At 41.0% G+C, this 17,976-nt stretch overlaps 1 protein-coding gene across 2 annotated transcripts in view; it reads left to right on the top strand.

Annotated features, from left to right (window-relative positions):
• The first annotated feature begins 1,214 nt into the window (after window positions 1–1,214).
• RASD2 (RASD family member 2) overlaps window positions 1,215–17,976 on the top strand; it is a 34,055-nt gene continuing 17,293 nt past the window's right edge. For both annotated transcript variants that reach the window (XM_083156598.1, XM_083156597.1), the window contains exon 1: window positions 1,215–1,760. The gene's annotated coding sequence lies outside the window, so the exon portion shown is untranslated. The remainder of the gene's footprint in view (window positions 1,761–17,976) is intronic.

Genomic DNA, 17,976 nt, shown 5'->3' with positions numbered 1-17,976 from the left:
CGTCCCCGAATATAGGGACGTTCCCGCGGTAAGCGTGACAGTTGGGAGGTATGCGCATGTATCCAGTGACAATGACTATGTAGGTAAGCGGCACTTATGTGGCATAATATGCAATAGGCATTACGGTGTGTGGTAATCTGTAACTTGTAATGGACATTATGGTGTATGGCATAAGTGTAATGGCATTACGGCATGTGGCATAATATGTAATGAGCATTACGGTGTTTGACATTATGTGTAATGGCATTACGGTGTAAAATTTGGAGCGCGCCTTCGGTGCGCACTGTTCCTGTTTCTAGTGTGTGTGTGTGTGGGGGAAATGATTCATTCATTAATGTCCAGTAGGTGTTAGACACACCCAGTAAGCGGTGATAGACCTGCCCCTCCAATGGTGCACCCCCTATTAAAATGGCCTGCGCACGCCTATGGCATAATGTGTACTGGCCACTACAGTGTGTGGCATAACATGTAATGAGCATTATGGCATGTGGTATAATATGTAATGGGTGTGTTTGACATGTGTAATAGGCATTACGGTGTCAATTTTTGTCCCTATATCCAACTTGGAAGCAGGTAACAAGGGTCCACAGAGTGTGCGGGGAGCTTTGTCCACGGGGGTCCCAGGAAGTTGTTGTACCGGGTCCCAGGATTTCTCTTGGCAGCCCTGACTAGTGGTTCCCAAACTGTGTGCCGTATCTCCCTGGGGTGCCTCAGGACACATGCAGGGGTGCCCTGGGTTGGTGGTCCAGGACCAACTCAAATTATTAATGGTTAATTATTTATGAGCAAAACCAGTGCTGGTGGCTGCCAATCATAAAATGTGTACAAACAGAAGCAAATCCTGCCCTTTACCACATAACTGTCCCTAAGAATCGCATATAAACCCAATCTAATTATATATTTTTTTGGCCTAGGGGTGCTGTGAAAATATTCTGATACTCTAGGGTGCCGTGGTCCAAAAAAGATTGGGAAACCCTGGTTTATACAGTTCTTACTGTACTATAACACCAGAAAAAAATCTACAGCATGTATAAAGAAATATGCACATTTAACTAGTGACAATACATCAAATTGCTGAGGTACAGTATAGGCACGGACAGAGACCAGCAGACACTGGTCTGTCTGATTGGGTGACTTCCATGAGGAGGTGGGGCAGGAAAAAAAAAAAAAACTAATAAAAAAATTCTCTCTCTCTCTCCCTGAAATATCTTCAGACAGACGTTCTGCTGCAGCTGCACATTGCACTTCTCTGGATTGCTGGAACTGTAAGCAGCGATTAGGAGGACAGATAAAAGAGATCCAGGCTACCATAACTTTGTCTAATCTACAGCACAACTTGAAGATTTGTTTTGATTCATGCAATAATCGTTCAGGAAAGAAGAACTGACCATTTATTTACAGATTCCGTTGCGTTTTTTCGTGAAGAATGGGCAGGCACAAGGTTTACATGCAGATGTATTAACTTATTAACTTTCTAAAACTGTGCATAACACAATAGTCACAATAATTACTGACATTGTTGCACTGATGCTCACATGCTAGTGCACTGATGCTCTCCACAGCAGAGCAGCTGCACAACCATTAGGTGTCTGACAGTGACTGGAACATCACACACTTTCCCTAAAGGAGGTAGCAGCTTATGGGGACTTTACTGGAGAGCCACAATTTGGAAACGGAAAAAGGACATCATTGTTATATCGGAGATCAGGGGGGATTGGAAGAAGCGTATTCTCTGTAATAGATATTGTACCCTGACAAAGGTAAGAGAAAGAAATGTGTGTGTATAATACTGGTAATGTAGCATACAGAACAATACCAGCACAGAATGTGTTGGCACTGCAACAGTAATTAGTTCCCATAGCTCATATGCTGAGTAAATCAACAAGATAGATAGATGCAATAAATAATGTAGTATAACACTGGTTCCCCTTTTCTGTACTGTATTGTAAGACAGCTACTGTAATAAAATCTGCAACAAACTTAGATACCGCAAACTGTAATTAAAAATACAAGGAAATATATAGAATAAATATTGTATAATGTACCAAACTATTCTGAAGGATAGTTTTTACAGTTTTATAAATGCACAAGGAATGGCTTAGAAACAATGTACTTAAATTATGGAATACATTTATAATGCATCGTATTGCCATAACATGATATTAAAATATATGTATACTGTACATGCAATAAATGACAGCATAAATATTTATTATACATCTTTATTAACTAATGTGTATCACGTCATGACACTGTGTGCTGCACCCAATTGTCAACAAGCATGACAGTACAGTAATATGGTATAAGTTATATACACTGTAATGTATAATAAATCTGTGCCATGTATATCATTACAGTAACATGATAAGGCAACATGTATTACCTAACATGCTGTTAGGAAATATTGAAAAGACTATATAACATGCATACATATACAAAATATCAGCAATGTAAACCACAGCACTGTAGCATATATATATATATATATATATATATATATATATATATATATATATATATATACTACAGTGCTGTGGTTTCCATTGATGATATGTTGTACGTATATAAATCTTTGAATGCAGATAAATCGCAGTGCTGTAATAAATGTACTGTATTTATTATATTTTACTATCATAATAAATAAATAAAACGCCAATGTGTTATGCAGAGCTTTAAAGATAAATTATTAACTAAAACTGAATATTAAAAAAAAATCTGCATCTTTGTCTCCACAAGATCTAGAGCTACAGTACAGCAGCGCAAATACAAACATATACAACAGAGGCTGCGAATGTCTGTTTTGCCTCTGATAGTGATGGGTGACTATCTGGTGTATGTTTTTAAAACATGTTTATAATATGGGGTTTATCAGTAAAACAGAACATACACATATTTAATCAGACAGATAATTCTATAATTTGGGTTTCAGACAAAACACATGTTCTATATTTGTAGTAGTAAAACACATTTTCTAAAGCCACACAGTCTCGAATCATTACCCACTACCAAGGGCGTAACTACCATAGGTGCAAGGGATGCAGCTGCTATGGGGCCCAGAGCTGAAGGGGGGCCATCTTTACTGTCTAAGTAATATGTTTTACATACATTTATCACCATCAGCTATTGGACCTACGAATGTTTAGTTACGCCCCTGCCCACTACTGATAGAACCACAAACTTACATTGTTTACCTCACATAAATACACATAGCTTTCATTTTTATTTTAATGTGCACTATCTTTCATAGTCTATTGTTTGGAGAGCACACTGCAACCTGTTGAGCATGTACCCAGGAATGCCATTAGTGGTGGTATGGGGCCCAGGCAGACTAGAGGACAGCCATCTTTATCAACCCCCATCTTTTTATCAAAATGTTGCAGGGCTGCAGGGAACCCAGGATAATTGGGCTCAATGCAGTTTTCTAAGGGCAAGGGTTGATGAATTGTTACTTTATATGTGCATATTTGAGTTATTTACTGCTATTCTTCAAAAGCTGCAGTGTCTGTATAATTGGACCTTATTTTATCCCCACCCTCCCACTCCCTTCACATCCTCCACTTTACACATTGGATCTTTTACAGAGAGAAAAGGTTGTCAGACAGAGCATGTGCATGTACTTCTCTGATCTTGCCTCACAAATTTTTAAGGAGTTGTTCCATGACACAGAGCCTCTCACGGATATTGATGCAGAGCAATTTCAACGCAATTTGATCACTGGGAGATCTGTTTAGACCCTGTCAATGGCAGGTTAAGAACTAAAAGTGACCCTGAGAAATGTTGAAGAAGTGGCATGACATGAGCACCACCATAGTACAGTAAAACATGTTATGTGGCAGGGCCAACAACAGAAAGTTAGGGGACATGATACACTGATATACAGCTCGCCACACTATATAAATTCAACTCCACGTCGACGTGGATAGTGGGGGTATGAAAAGGTAGGAGGACGCGTACCGGCGTTGATAGTACGGGTGGAGTGGGGGTGCTTTTAACATTGTGAGCACCTATTACGGTGCTTATACAATTATTTATCTTATAGGGGGCACATTTTAACATTGAAAACACCCATTAGGGTGCTTATACAATTTAAAATCGTATACCATTGTATATGCCATACAATGGCATACAATTCAATGGTATACAATTTAAAATTGTATAACATCGGCTAACATTGTATCCCATCGCATCGCATACCATCGTATGCCTCAGAACCGGCCCTAGCCTAAATGACGCCCTAGGCAAGATTTTGGCTGGTGCCCCCTAGCACCGCCACTAGTTCCGCCTCTGACCCTGCTCCCCTTTCCCAGCACCATCAACCCTCATCATAGCAGTCATCATTTTGGTGCTCCTACCCTCAATATTTTAAATAGAAACAGTGCACACATTCGGTGCGCAGCCCAAACAGGGGTGTGTTCTTGCTGGGAAGGGGCATGGCCACACAATAGCACCCCCAATTCAAATTATGCAACACAGTAGTGCAACTTTATTCACATTATATCATGTGAAGGTGTCCCTTATTCACGTTACATCACACAGTAGTACCACTTTACCTTATATAAATTACTCCTCACATTATTCACATTATAGCCTAAGAAATCCTGAGAAAATATTGTATTTTAAGCACCTCCATGGCCACACTGCAACCCAGCACAAAGCAGTGTGTGCTGGGCAGAGGAGAAGAGCTGCAGCTGCTGCTGTCACTTAAGGGGAGGGGGACCGGGGCCCCCACTAGGCCCTTCCATCAGACTTTGGCCTGGGTAATTTGTACCCTTCCCCTTTCTCTTGGCACCCCTGATAATACTACACAGTAATGCCCCTTACACATGACACACATTATTAATGTCCTTATAACCATAATGCCCCTTACACATTATGCCAACCTTTTTTAATGCCCTTCATACACATAATGACACACATAATGCCCCTTACGCATATGTTGCACATTATTAATGCCCTTATACACATGACACACACAATGCCCATTACACATATGTTGCACATTATTAATGCCCTTATACACATGACACACATAATGCCCATTACACATGTTGCACATTATTAATGCCCTTATACACATGACACACATAATGCCTGTTACACATATGTCGCACATTATTAATGCATTTATACATGACACACATAATGCCCCTTACACATATGCAGAACACTATTGCACAACCAACCCACCCACAGACAGCACTCGCACAGCCGCTAACACTGTGACCTCTGCCTCTGCTTGGATATAGATGTTTCCTCATACATCTTGCCTCAATAAGCCATGCAGCTCCTGGCCAGTTCTGCTAACGTTGGGTGCATTTTTTGATGAAAATTCATATTATTTGCATTGTTATGACCAGCACACATAAGGAGCTTCCGATGATTAAAATGATATGTGGCATAAATATATTCTGTGTGCGACTGTGGCTGTACCTGCATACAGAATGCTATGTTACAGGGATTTCCATGAATACACTATTTCATATGCAGATACAGCCTCACTCACACACAGAACATAGGCATGCTGCGGGATGCAGTTAATATCCCGGCGGTCGGGATCCCGGCGTTCAGAATCCCGACGCCGGAATCCCGACCGCCGAAATACCGACACATTCTCCCTCCGTGGGTGTCCACGACACCCCTGGAGGGAGAATAAATTAGTGTGCCGAGCGTAGCGAGGCACCGGGCCCGCTGCGTGGCGAGCGCAGTGAGCCCGCAAGGGGGGGCGATCCACGTCCCCCCCTTGTCGGCATTTCGGCTGTCGGGATTCCGGCGTCGGGATTCTGAACGCCGGGATCCCGACCGCCGGGATTCAGTACTGAATCCCATGCTGCATATCATTTTAATCAGCAGAAGCTGCTGATGCCCCTAGGCATTCCAAATGCTCTAGGCAATTGCCTAGTTTGCCTATGCCTAAGGCCAGCTCTGGTATGCCTTATGGTATGCGATGCGATGGGCGCCGTGCTAGGAAACAAGTACCCTGATTTTTTATTACATTGCATATTTAATGTGTTTTTTTATTATTAAAATCTGCTGCAAAGTGGGCCACAATTGCACCTGCACTTTCATATTACATTTACACAGTTAATATTTAATTATCTGGGGGTTATGAATAATCTGCTGTTTATAGGTGAGACTCAGAAAGTGACAACACTTCCACTTAGTCACCTTTACCCAGGGCAAGTTAAAGGCCTAATGGGCCTGGAGCTGGAAATGTTCAAGGGATTATTATGAGAAGTGGAGGTGAGGCCAATACCATGTACTGTAGGCATGTGGATCTCATAAACTATAAGCCCCAATATCTCCCTAAATATATATATACAAATATATATATATATGTACAAATATTGCATAAATGTGTAAAATAGAAATGCAATTGTAATACTTATGATTTATGGCCGACCATGTGGCCAGCTGATGTCTGTCTAGGCCAATTTTTATGTCCTGGAGCAGCAACTCCATCTACTGTACCTCATTGTTAATCTGGGCCTGCCATTACCAATACACCTCCCTAGTACCACCTGCACTGTTATCCAGACTCCAGGTTTCAGTCTAAGCAAGTGGTTCCCAAACTGTGTGCCGTGACTCCCTGGGGTGCCTCGGGACACTTGCAAGGGCTCCCCTGGGTTGGTGGTCCAGGACCATTAAAAATTTTTATGGCTGATTATTTATGGGCAAAACCAGTGCTGGTGGCTGCCAATCATAAAATATGTACTAACAGAAGCAAATCCTGCCCTTTACCACATACAGTAACTGACCCTAAGAATCGCATATAAAACCACTTAATAAAATCTACTTAATGCTATATTTATTCTGCTTTATTGGGGGGGCCTAGCGGTGCTGCAAAATATTCTGATGCTCTAGGGTGCCGTGATTTAAAAAAGATTGGGAACCCCTGGTCTAAGCTGTCTGTGATTCTTCTGCAGTCCTACTCCACGTAGGTAAATAGACCATCGCCAATACAGGGACGGGCTAATGGGTATAGCATTGTGCATTGCGTGGTTTGGTTCATCATGTGATATCACTAGACTCATTAGTATGAGTAGCGGGACAGGTGACCAGGCTCAGGAGTGACAGTGGAGGGGGGTCTGAGTAAGTCCCCTTCCAGGAATCCAGGCAGGTGGGCGGCGGGCTGGCCGGCATCTTTTGATATATAATTGCTATTCACTGCATAGCCAAAGTCATGCTTATGTCCCTGAGCCCCTCAGCACATTGGAGCCCCTCACAAGGTTGGGGCCTGGTACAGGTGTCCCCTTTGACCCCCAACCTACCAACAAAGTTATCCATAAATGCATAGACATAGGCGAATCTAGGGGGTGGTCCGGGGGTGCACCGGACCACCCATTAGTAGCTAAGGGATGGGACTTTCCAACGAGCCCAGCCCCGTGTCTCTAGCCCCCTGGGAACCGGAGATACTGCCTGGCAAACTGGAACGTTTTCCCTATAGGATAACATGGGACCCACTAATTACGACCCCCACCCAGTTCAACGGCTGCCAGTTCCCCCTTCAGCATCACTGAAGCTCGAGGTTGATCTCAGTCGAACCCAAATCGCTGGGCCTTCAATCTGATACCAGGCTGAATCCATATGGGTTAATTGGTTCCAGGGATATTGAGGTTAAACCGTTTTTTTATATATATAGATAGATATTGTATACATCTAAAATGGAACAAATTGCAAGAGATAGAGCACTGTTCTTAGAAAAGGAATTTATTTGTTCAATTATTATCATAATTAGGTAATATTTCAGTTCAATTTAGCAATAAAAATACACAATAAAACTGCAGGACAAAACAACCAGACATATATAATGTGTTAGGTTTTTATTGTATCCTTTAGCAGGCAATTATGTAGCACACAATGTCAATTCTCCTATTCTGCAACATATAATATCAACAACATTCCTTGTATGATCATAAGTTTTGAAAATAAAAACTGAGCTCAGTTAGTGCAAATTTAACTAACTAGTTCCTTATGGAATTTTACACCGATGCTGTATAGGCGGTACTCGCATAAGTTATAAAGAGCGATGGGATCTATAGTTGCTCGAAGTGTATTTCCGTTTCTTAAAAGCCTTACTAAAGTCTAAATATACAACCTCTGGCAGAGGCTTCTATGGAATTTTTTATTTTCTCCAGTCTGAGACTTTTGAACTGCTCTTGCTGGTGTTGGTATCTGCCAGGAGGGTAAAAGAATTGGGGGCTCTTTCATGTCAAGCTCCATATTTAAATTTTCACAAGGACAGAGCTGAACTTAGAAAACATTTGGATTTTTTGCCAAAAGTAATATTCACCTATCACATCATTCAACCCATTGTGGTTCTCGCTTTAACTGGCAAGTCCAGTTCTTTGGACGTGATACCTGCCTTTCGCATTTATGTAGACAGGACTGCATCTCTGAGAAATTCATACTCCTTGATTGTCATCTATGATGCAGCTAAGAGAGGCTGGCCAGCTTTGAAACAGACACTGGTGCAATGGACTTGCCTCACCATAAAGCAAGCCTATGTGGCCAACAGACGGACGCCACTGGGTCCATCTTGGGCAGCTGCATGGGTTGTCTCAGTTGTGTTGGGCGGCCACCTGGTCTCGCTCTCACACTTTCATACAGTTCTACAGGTTTGACACCTTTGCGACTGTCACTTCCTGGTTTGGTCATGCAGTGTTACAGGGCTCTAGAGCGCTAAGCTCTCCCACCTGTGGGGGTAGTTTTGGGATGTCCCCGATATAAACAGACTTCAGTGTCCCCTGTGAATGAAGGAGAAAATAAGGGTTTGGTACTCACCGATGATTCTCTTTCTCCGAGCTCACAAAGGACACTGAACACCCACCTAGCACTGAATTCTATTGGGGTTTGTGCTGCGCTCTACCTCTAATGTATTTGCCTCTGCAAATGATTAATGCGAATATGTGTCTTTAAGAACTTCAAATTTATTTATACATCAGTCATAAATTGGTCATATATCATGCCAGTCATAATACTGAATAAATAGATAACTGATTAATTGATTGATTCAAAGAAATATATTAAAAAGTGAAAAAAATGAAAAAATGAATGAATAAATGAAAAAAATGAGAAAAAAAATGAAAATATGGAAAGAAACGTTGAACAAAAGAAATAAAAGTTTTTTTGGGGTTTGCTGTGCGCAAAATTTCGTCTGTTCAGAGTGAACAAAATAAAGTCTTTCAGTCCAAATGAAACAATAGCGGCGTCCCGCTGTTTGATTAATTTGCAATGTCCTTAATTGTGGATCAGCCTTCAGGTACCTCTTTGCCTTCAGGTATTCCGGGTCTGGTACTCGTGGGGGTCAGTGTACACCCGGGGTCCCGGACTCCTGGGACTGCGCGCGCCTTCTGCCTGTTCCGGGGAGCTGCGTGTATCACGCTGTTCTCCGTTTCAGACAGGATTGGCCGGACGCTGCCCCTTGTCTGCGGCGGTTACTTGGTACACCTTTCCGGGTTTGCAAATTACCCGTCCAGGTGACTGTTCTCCGCTCTACGGGTCCCCTGGCTCACAACCTCCCTTTCCCTTCTCCGTACTCACCTCTTTCTTTGGCGATCTCCTTGCCGCCGTCGTCCAGTGTGTGCACACGCTGGCTTCCGCTTCTCTGTACCGTACTCTCCGTCTGTTCCGCAAGTAGATGGGGTTGAGCTGTGTGTCTCTCCAACGCGTTTCGGCGTAAGCCTTCTTCTAGGGAGCTGTCTGTTAGTCTGTCTTGGCCATTTTTAAATAGCCCTCCGTCCTGATATCGTGTGTTTCTCATTGGTTCCATTGAACCTTCTTTGATTGGTTACTCTGTCTGTCTATCACCGCGGCTGATTATCAGTTCGAGCAGCCGTGGTTGTTTCTATTGTTGCAATTGTCCAATTATGCAATCAAGCTTGCTACAATCAGTTCTGCTGTCATCATGTTTTATTTTGTAAACATGTTTATTCGTTTTTAGTCATAAGAAAACTTTTTTGGCTGTAAATATATATTTACCATATTGTTTTTTATGTCAGACATGTCACGCAATTTTAACAGAAATACATATCTTATTCCGTTGTATTGTTTCAAATCCGTGCGTATTTGCAGCAGGTATGCTGCTGGATTTAAATGCGTTAAATACATATGCGTGCGCTTGTTCATTTTACGTGTTTTTTCTACTGCTATGATTTGTCCTACTGTTCATAGTCCTCATTTCATATGTGTTAACAGTAGATAAGTCTGATGGTTATGCGTTTTTTATATAAATTACCTGCAGATGTGCTATTAATGATTGATATGCGTTTTTCGTGGGTATGCTATTATCTGCATATACATTGTTTTTATGGTGATTGTTTAGTGGCCACACTGTTACTCTGTTATTTAATACATTTTATTTGTGGTGGGTGCCCTATTATTTTGTTGTATAATCCTTCAATGTTTGTCATTGTTTGTCATTTTTTTCCCACTATTGCCTTCACCTCGTTATCCAGATTTAAACCCCTGGGTTTCAATGTCTTCAATTTATATATCCATCCTAGCTCTAATTTGTTTATGTTCAGCACATGGTCACCCCCCCTCCAGTTGTTCTGTACTTCCTCTATCCCTATAAATTTTAATGAGTTGGGGTCCCCATTGTGGTTATCATTAAAATGTCAAACAATGACAAACATTGAAGGATTATACAACAAAATAATAGGGCACCCACCACAAATAAAATGTATTAAATAACAGAGTAACAGTGTGGCCACTAAACAATCACCATAAAAACAATGTATATGCAGATAATAGCATACCCACGAAAAACGCATATCAATCATTAATAGCACATCTGCAGGTAATTTATATAAAAAACGCATAACCATCAGACTTATCTACTGTTAACACATATGAAATGAGGACTATGAACAGTAGGACAAATCATAGCAGTAGAAAAAACACGTAAAATGAACAAGCGCACGCATATGTATTTAACGCATTTAAATCCAGCAGCATACCTGCTGCAAATACGCACGGATTTGAAACAATACAACGGAATAAGATATGTATTTCTGTTAAAATTGCGTGACATGTCTGACATAAAAAACAATATGGTAAATATATATTTACAGCCAAAAAAGTTTTCTTATGACTAAAAACGAATAAACATGTTTACAAAATAAAACATGATGACAGCAGAACTGATTGTAGCAAGCTTGATTGCATAATTGGACAATTGCAACAATAGAAACAACCACGGCTGCTCGAACTGATAATCAGCCGCGGTGATAGACAGACAGAGTAACCAATCAAAGAAGGTTCAATGGAACCAATGAGAAACACACGATATCAGGACGGAGGGCTATTTAAAAATGGCCAAGACAGACTAACAGACAGCTCCCTAGAAGAAGGCTTACGCCGAAACGCGTTGGAGAGACACACAGCTCAACCCCATCTACTTGCGGAACAGACGGAGAGTACGGTACAGAGAAGCGGAAGCCAGCGTGTGCACACACTGGACGACGGCGGCAAGGAGATCGCCAAAGAAAGAGGTGAGTACGGAGAAGGGAAAGGGAGGTTGTGAGCCAGGGGACCCGTAGAGCGGAGAACAGTCACCTGGACGGGTAATTTGCAAACCCGGAAAGGTGTACCAAGTAACCGCCGCAGACAAGGGGCAGCGTCCGGCCAATCCTGTCTGAAACGGAGAACAGCGTGATACACGCAGCTCCCCGGAACAGGCAGAAGGCGCGCGCAGTCCCAGGAGTCCGGGACCCCGGGTGTACACTGACCCCCACGAGTACCAGACCCGGAATACCTGAAGGCAAAGAGGTACCTGAAGGCTGATCCACAATTAAGGACATTGCAAATTAATCAAACAGCGGGACGCCGCTATTGTTTCATTTGGACTGAAAGACTTTATTTTGTTCACTCTGAACAGACGAAATTTTGCGCACAGCAAACCCCAAAAAAACTTTTATTTCTTTTGTTCAACGTTTCTTTCCATATTTTCATTTTTTTTCTCATTTTTTTCATTTATTCATTCATTTTTTCATTTTTTTCACTTTTTAATATATTTCTTTGAATCAATCAATTAATCAGTTATCTATTTATTCAGTATTATGACTGGCATGATATATGACCAATTTATGACTGATGTATAAATAAATTTGAAGTTCTTAAAGACACATATTCGCATTAATCATTTGCAGAGGCAAATACATTAGAGGTAGAGCGCAGCACAAACCCCAATAGAATTCTGTACGACTTAAAACGGAAACAGTCATCCGTTTAGTGCGGCTGCTAACCTGACACAAGAAGATTCAGAGCGCAGGTTACAAACCAAAAATCCATAATCTGCAAAAATAGACTGTAAACCAGCAGCACGAATCTACATGGGACTGACAGAGCTCAGAGCGAATAGATTAGAAAGGGCAAATCAAGCCTTCCTCCCACTTTTGGGTAATGAGGCACCACAAAGCATTGACACATTCTGTGAGACATTTCTCAAACTAGAGAAATTAATAAAAAGAGAATCACACATATGGTGGGAGACACAAACATTAAGAATTTATGAAGAAAATGACATTATACCAAAAGGTTTAACGATCAAAAAACTTCCAACACATGACCTAGAAAACATACCATTTATGACCAAATGGAATACCATTTTGAAAAACTGTTCGGTAGAATTAATAAAGTTACTAATTGAAAACAACACCACAAAGCTTGAAACAATTGACACAGAAATAGACAAACTAGATAAGGAACTCGAACCATTCAAAGACAAACAAGAATTCATCACACTCTCAGAACTAACAAAAGACAAGCTACTACAGGGTGAACACAAATTGATAGAGACTAAAAAGAAGAAAATCCTCAGAGATAAATTCGGCATAAAATCAGCAAAACCGAAAAGAACGATAGCAACAAAAAAAAAAATCAAAAACACATAAAATATCTTTGACAAATAAACCATCCAAACAAACAAATAGTCCAGTCTATAAAAGGCTAAACTTAACGTATCAACAATACATGACAAAAATACATGCAAGAGTAGCAAACACTGCCCCAACTGGTGATAGTACACAAGAAGATACAGCTTCAACCATTTTTGACAGTTCTTTCTCAATTCATGAAGTAGAAACAGATATAACAGGAGAACAGCCCAGTAAGTACGACCATCTAGCCAGACTGTCAATAAGACAAGGGTGGGAGAAGAGTGTACTTGCAGACATCAGCAACATACCAAGCGAAGTAGAAACACAACACACACAAGACAATCCAGAGACAGAACCTGATAATTCCATACCATGTGCTACCCCAGAACCAGTCCACCATTTTTTAGACAAGGGACTACGCACCAGGAAAACAATAGAAAAAAAGAAAGTAAGTACAGCAAAAAGAAAAACAAAAAAACAAGAAGGGGATGTAGAGGGGGTGAGAAAAAACGGGAAGACAAGGAAAACAAACAGGTAGATACAATGGAGATAGGGAAAGGAGTGTTCAATTTGAGCAACCACACCCTGACAGAAGATCACCTCAGAATTTTGGATAAAGGATTAAAATTTGCCCCAACCACTAAATTAAACAAATTTCAAACATATTTAGACCTCCACAATTTCGCCAGGAAATTAACATTAAAAAAATACTTCCTGAATTCAGGGACAGTCACAGCAAAAAGTACAACAACTCAGTCAATATACAAACATACGGACCTGAAACCACCATCAAATTTTTACCCCAGCTACATGAAGGGCCCCCAAATAGATGCTTTTGTAAAAATGGTGGAGCACGACCTAGAAGGCATAACACAAAAAACAATCCAAAAAAACTTAACGAATAAAGAGGAGAAGGCACTAAAAGACCTACAGAATAATAAAAACCTGATTATAAAACCGGCAGACAAGGGGGGAGGAACCGTACTAATAGACAAAAAAGATTACCTTAAGGAAGCACATAGGATTTTGGGCGACACAAAAACATACGAGAAATTGACATGTGACCCAACATCAAAATTCAAACAACAACTAGATAAACATCTAAAACAGGGACAGGACAAAGGTATCCTTAACAAACAAGAAATGCAATTCATCCAGACAGAGCACCCAGTAATACCAGTATTTTATTATCTTCCCAAAATGCACAAAAACCCAATAAACCCACCGGGCCGACCAATTATATCGGGAATAAAATCACTCACATCAAATCTCTCTCAATATTTGGACACATTCCTACAACCTTATGTACAAAAGCAAAAATCATACACAAGAGACACAACACACATACTCAAACATCTACAGGACATCGAATGGGAAAACAACCTTTGGTTAGTAACATCAGACGTAACTTCACTGTATAGCGTCATAAGCCACGAACAAGGGACAGACAGTATACGATATCACTTAACACAAGACGAAACAATCAAAACAGAACAACTCAATTTCATCATAGACAGTATCAATTTCATCCTAAAGCATAATTATGTGTGGTTTGAAAATGAGTTTTACATACAGACAACGGGAACCGCGATGGGCACGAGATTTGCCCCTGGGTACGCAAACTTATTCATGAGTTGGTGGGAGGATAGGTACATATGGAGTGAGGCGGGCCCAGGGGCAAATCTCGTGCTATGGAAAAGGTTTATAGATGACATATTATTTATCTGGAGGGGGGATGAGACCTCACTGCTAGAGTTTTTGACATACATGAACAACAATAACAATAATTTAATATTTACAAGCAATCACAGCAAAAAGGAGGTAGAGTTTTTGGACCTCAAAATCTACATAGAGAATGACCAACTACAAACAAAAACTTACAAAAAGTCAGTGGACGTAAATAGTTTTATACTTTCAACAAGTGGACACCACCCAAATTGGTTGAAATCCATACCCAAGAGCCAATATATAAGACTAAAGCGGAACTGTTCCAAAAACACAGACTATCTAGAACAGAGTAAAGAAATGACAGCAGAATTCAAAGACAAAAAATACAAAGAGACAGAACTAGAATTGGCACTAAAACAAGTGGAAAGCATCAACAGAACAGAACTACTCACATACAAAGAAAAAAACAATGACATGTATAGAGAAATACCTTTTATCACACAATATTCAAAAGAATCCACCACACTCCAAAAAATACTGCGGAAACACTGGCCCCTATTATTACAGGACGAACTATTATCAGACCTTTTACCCTCCAAACCAAAAATAATATATCGTAAAGCTCCAAATATTAGACAGAAATTGGTAAACAACCACATACCACCTAAACAACAGATCCAACCCAGCGTGATTAAGAAACAGCCAAATAAAGGATTCTACTACTGTGGATCCTGCACAGGATGCAAAAACCAAGCCAGCAGATCCACAAAACCAGCCACGATATTCAAATCTACAGTAACAGAAGAGACATATAAAATTAAGAACAGAATAACATGTAACAGCAAGGGAGTGATCTACTTGCTGGAATGCGGGTGTCACAAACAGTATGTAGGTCGCACAACTAGACCATTAAAAGTAAGGATAAATGAACATATAAGGAACATAAAGAAGAAGAATGAGGACCATAACTTATCCAAACATTTTAATGATAACCACAATGGGGACCCCAACTCATTAAAATTTATAGGGATAGAGGAAGTACAGAACAACTGGAGGGGGGGTGACCATGTGCTGAACATAAACAAATTAGAGCTAGGATGGATATATAAATTGAAGACATTGAAACCCAGGGGTTTAAATCTGGATAACGAGGTGAAGGCAATAGTGGGAAAAAAATGACAAACAATGACAAACATTGAAGGATTATACAACAAAATAATAGGGCACCCACCACAAATAAAATGTATTAAATAACAGAGTAACAGTGTGGCCACTAAACAATCACCATAAAAACAATGTATATGCAGATAATAGCATACCCACGAAAAACGCATATCAATCATTAATAGCACATCTGCAGGTAATTTATATAAAAAACGCATAACCATCAGACTTATCTACTGTTAACACATATGAAATGAGGACTATGAACAGTAGGACAAATCATAGCAGTAGAAAAAACACGTAAAATGAACAAGCGCACGCATATGTATTTAACGCATTTAAATCCAGCAGCATACCTGCTGCAAATACGCACGGATTTGAAACAATACAACGGAATAAGATATGTATTTCTGTTAAAATTGCGTGACATGTCTGACATAAAAAACAATATGGTAAATATATATTTACAGCCAAAAAAGTTTTCTTATGACTAAAAACGAATAAACATGTTTACAAAATAAAACATGATGACAGCAGAACTGATTGTAGCAAGCTTGATTGCATAATTGGACAATTGCAACAATAGAAACAACCACGGCTGCTCGAACTGATAATCAGCCGCGGTGATAGACAGACAGAGTAACCAATCAAAGAAGGTTCAATGGAACCAATGAGAAACACACGATATCAGGACGGAGGGCTATTTAAAAATGGCCAAGACAGACTAACAGACAGCTCCCTAGAAGAAGGCTTACGCCGAAACGCGTTGGAGAGACACACAGCTCAACCCCATCTACTTGCGGAACAGACGGAGAGTACGGTACAGAGAAGCGGAAGCCAGCGTGTGCACACACTGGACGACGGCGGCAAGGAGATCGCCAAAGAAAGAGGTGAGTACGGAGAAGGGAAAGGGAGGTTGTGAGCCAGGGGACCCGTAGAGCGGAGAACAGTCACCTGGACGGGTAATTTGCAAACCCGGAAAGGTGTACCAAGTAACCGCCGCAGACAAGGGGCAGCGTCCGGCCAATCCTGTCTGAAACGGAGAACAGCGTGATACACGCAGCTCCCCGGAACAGGCAGAAGGCGCGCGCAGTCCCAGGAGTCCGGGACCCCGGGTGTACACTGACCCCCACGAGTACCAGACCCGGAATACCTGAAGGCAAAGAGGTACCTGAAGGCTGATCCACAATTAAGGACATTGCAAATTAATCAAACAGCGGGACGCCGCTATTGTTTCATTTGGACTGAAAGACTTTATTTTGTTCACTCTGAACAGACGAAATTTTGCGCACAGCAAACCCCAAAAAAACTTTTATTTCTTTTGTTCAACGTTTCTTTCCATATTTTCATTTTTTTTCTCATTTTTTTCATTTATTCATTCATTTTTTCATTTTTTTCACTTTTTAATATATTTCTTTGAATCAATCAATTAATCAGTTATCTATTTATTCAGTATTATGACTGGCATGATATATGACCAATTTATGACTGATGTATAAATAAATTTGAAGTTCTTAAAGACACATATTCGCATTAATCATTTGCAGAGGCAAATACATTAGAGGTAGAGCGCAGCACAAACCCCAATAGAATTCTGTACGACTTAAAACGGAAACAGTCATCCGTTTAGTGCGGCTGCTAACCTGACACAAGAAGATTCAGAGCGCAGGTTACAAACCAAAAACCCACCTAGCACTGCACCTACAGTGTGTGGTGGTTGTTATTCATTCTTCTTATCGGTCTGTCTTATACTCATCATTATCTGGAGATATACAGAAAAGGGGGAATAAGCAGCGCTAAAACAAAATCGAGATTGGTTGATCTATCACAAGTAAAATTTATTCAGATTAGCCTTGTATAAAGCCATAAAGATTGCATAAATGGTTTAAAATAAAGTTAAAATTAAGTTGAAGATCAGAATTTCATAGTACTGGGTCCTGGGGCTGCAGCGGCATCCTGTGTCCCCTTCCCCTTGCAGAAGCACCTCCTGGGCCAGTTGAGGGTGGAGCTGCCGGGGGCGCCTTCTGCCAGAGGCTTCTGCGGTTGCCTGGCAACTGAGGATGCCAGATGATGATGGCGCCCACCACAGCGCAGGAAAGCCTGGCCAACGCACCCACCCGCAGCGGGCTACTCCCATGGGGATTGGCCACACTGGCCTTTTTAAGGAAGTCAGGGCAGCACAGCCCTGCCGGTGATAGCTTCTGTTTAAGCTATCTGCCTGTCTGCTCTCAACTTGTCTCAGGTTCCTGCTTGCTTTGGCTTCCTG

Source organism: Crinia signifera, chromosome 8 (assembly GCF_055691185.1).
Source record: "Crinia signifera chromosome 8, ASM5569118v1, whole genome shotgun sequence".
Classification (NCBI taxonomy): Eukaryota; Metazoa; Chordata; class Amphibia; order Anura; family Myobatrachidae; genus Crinia; species Crinia signifera.
This window is presented reverse-complemented; position numbering and strand designations above follow the sequence as displayed.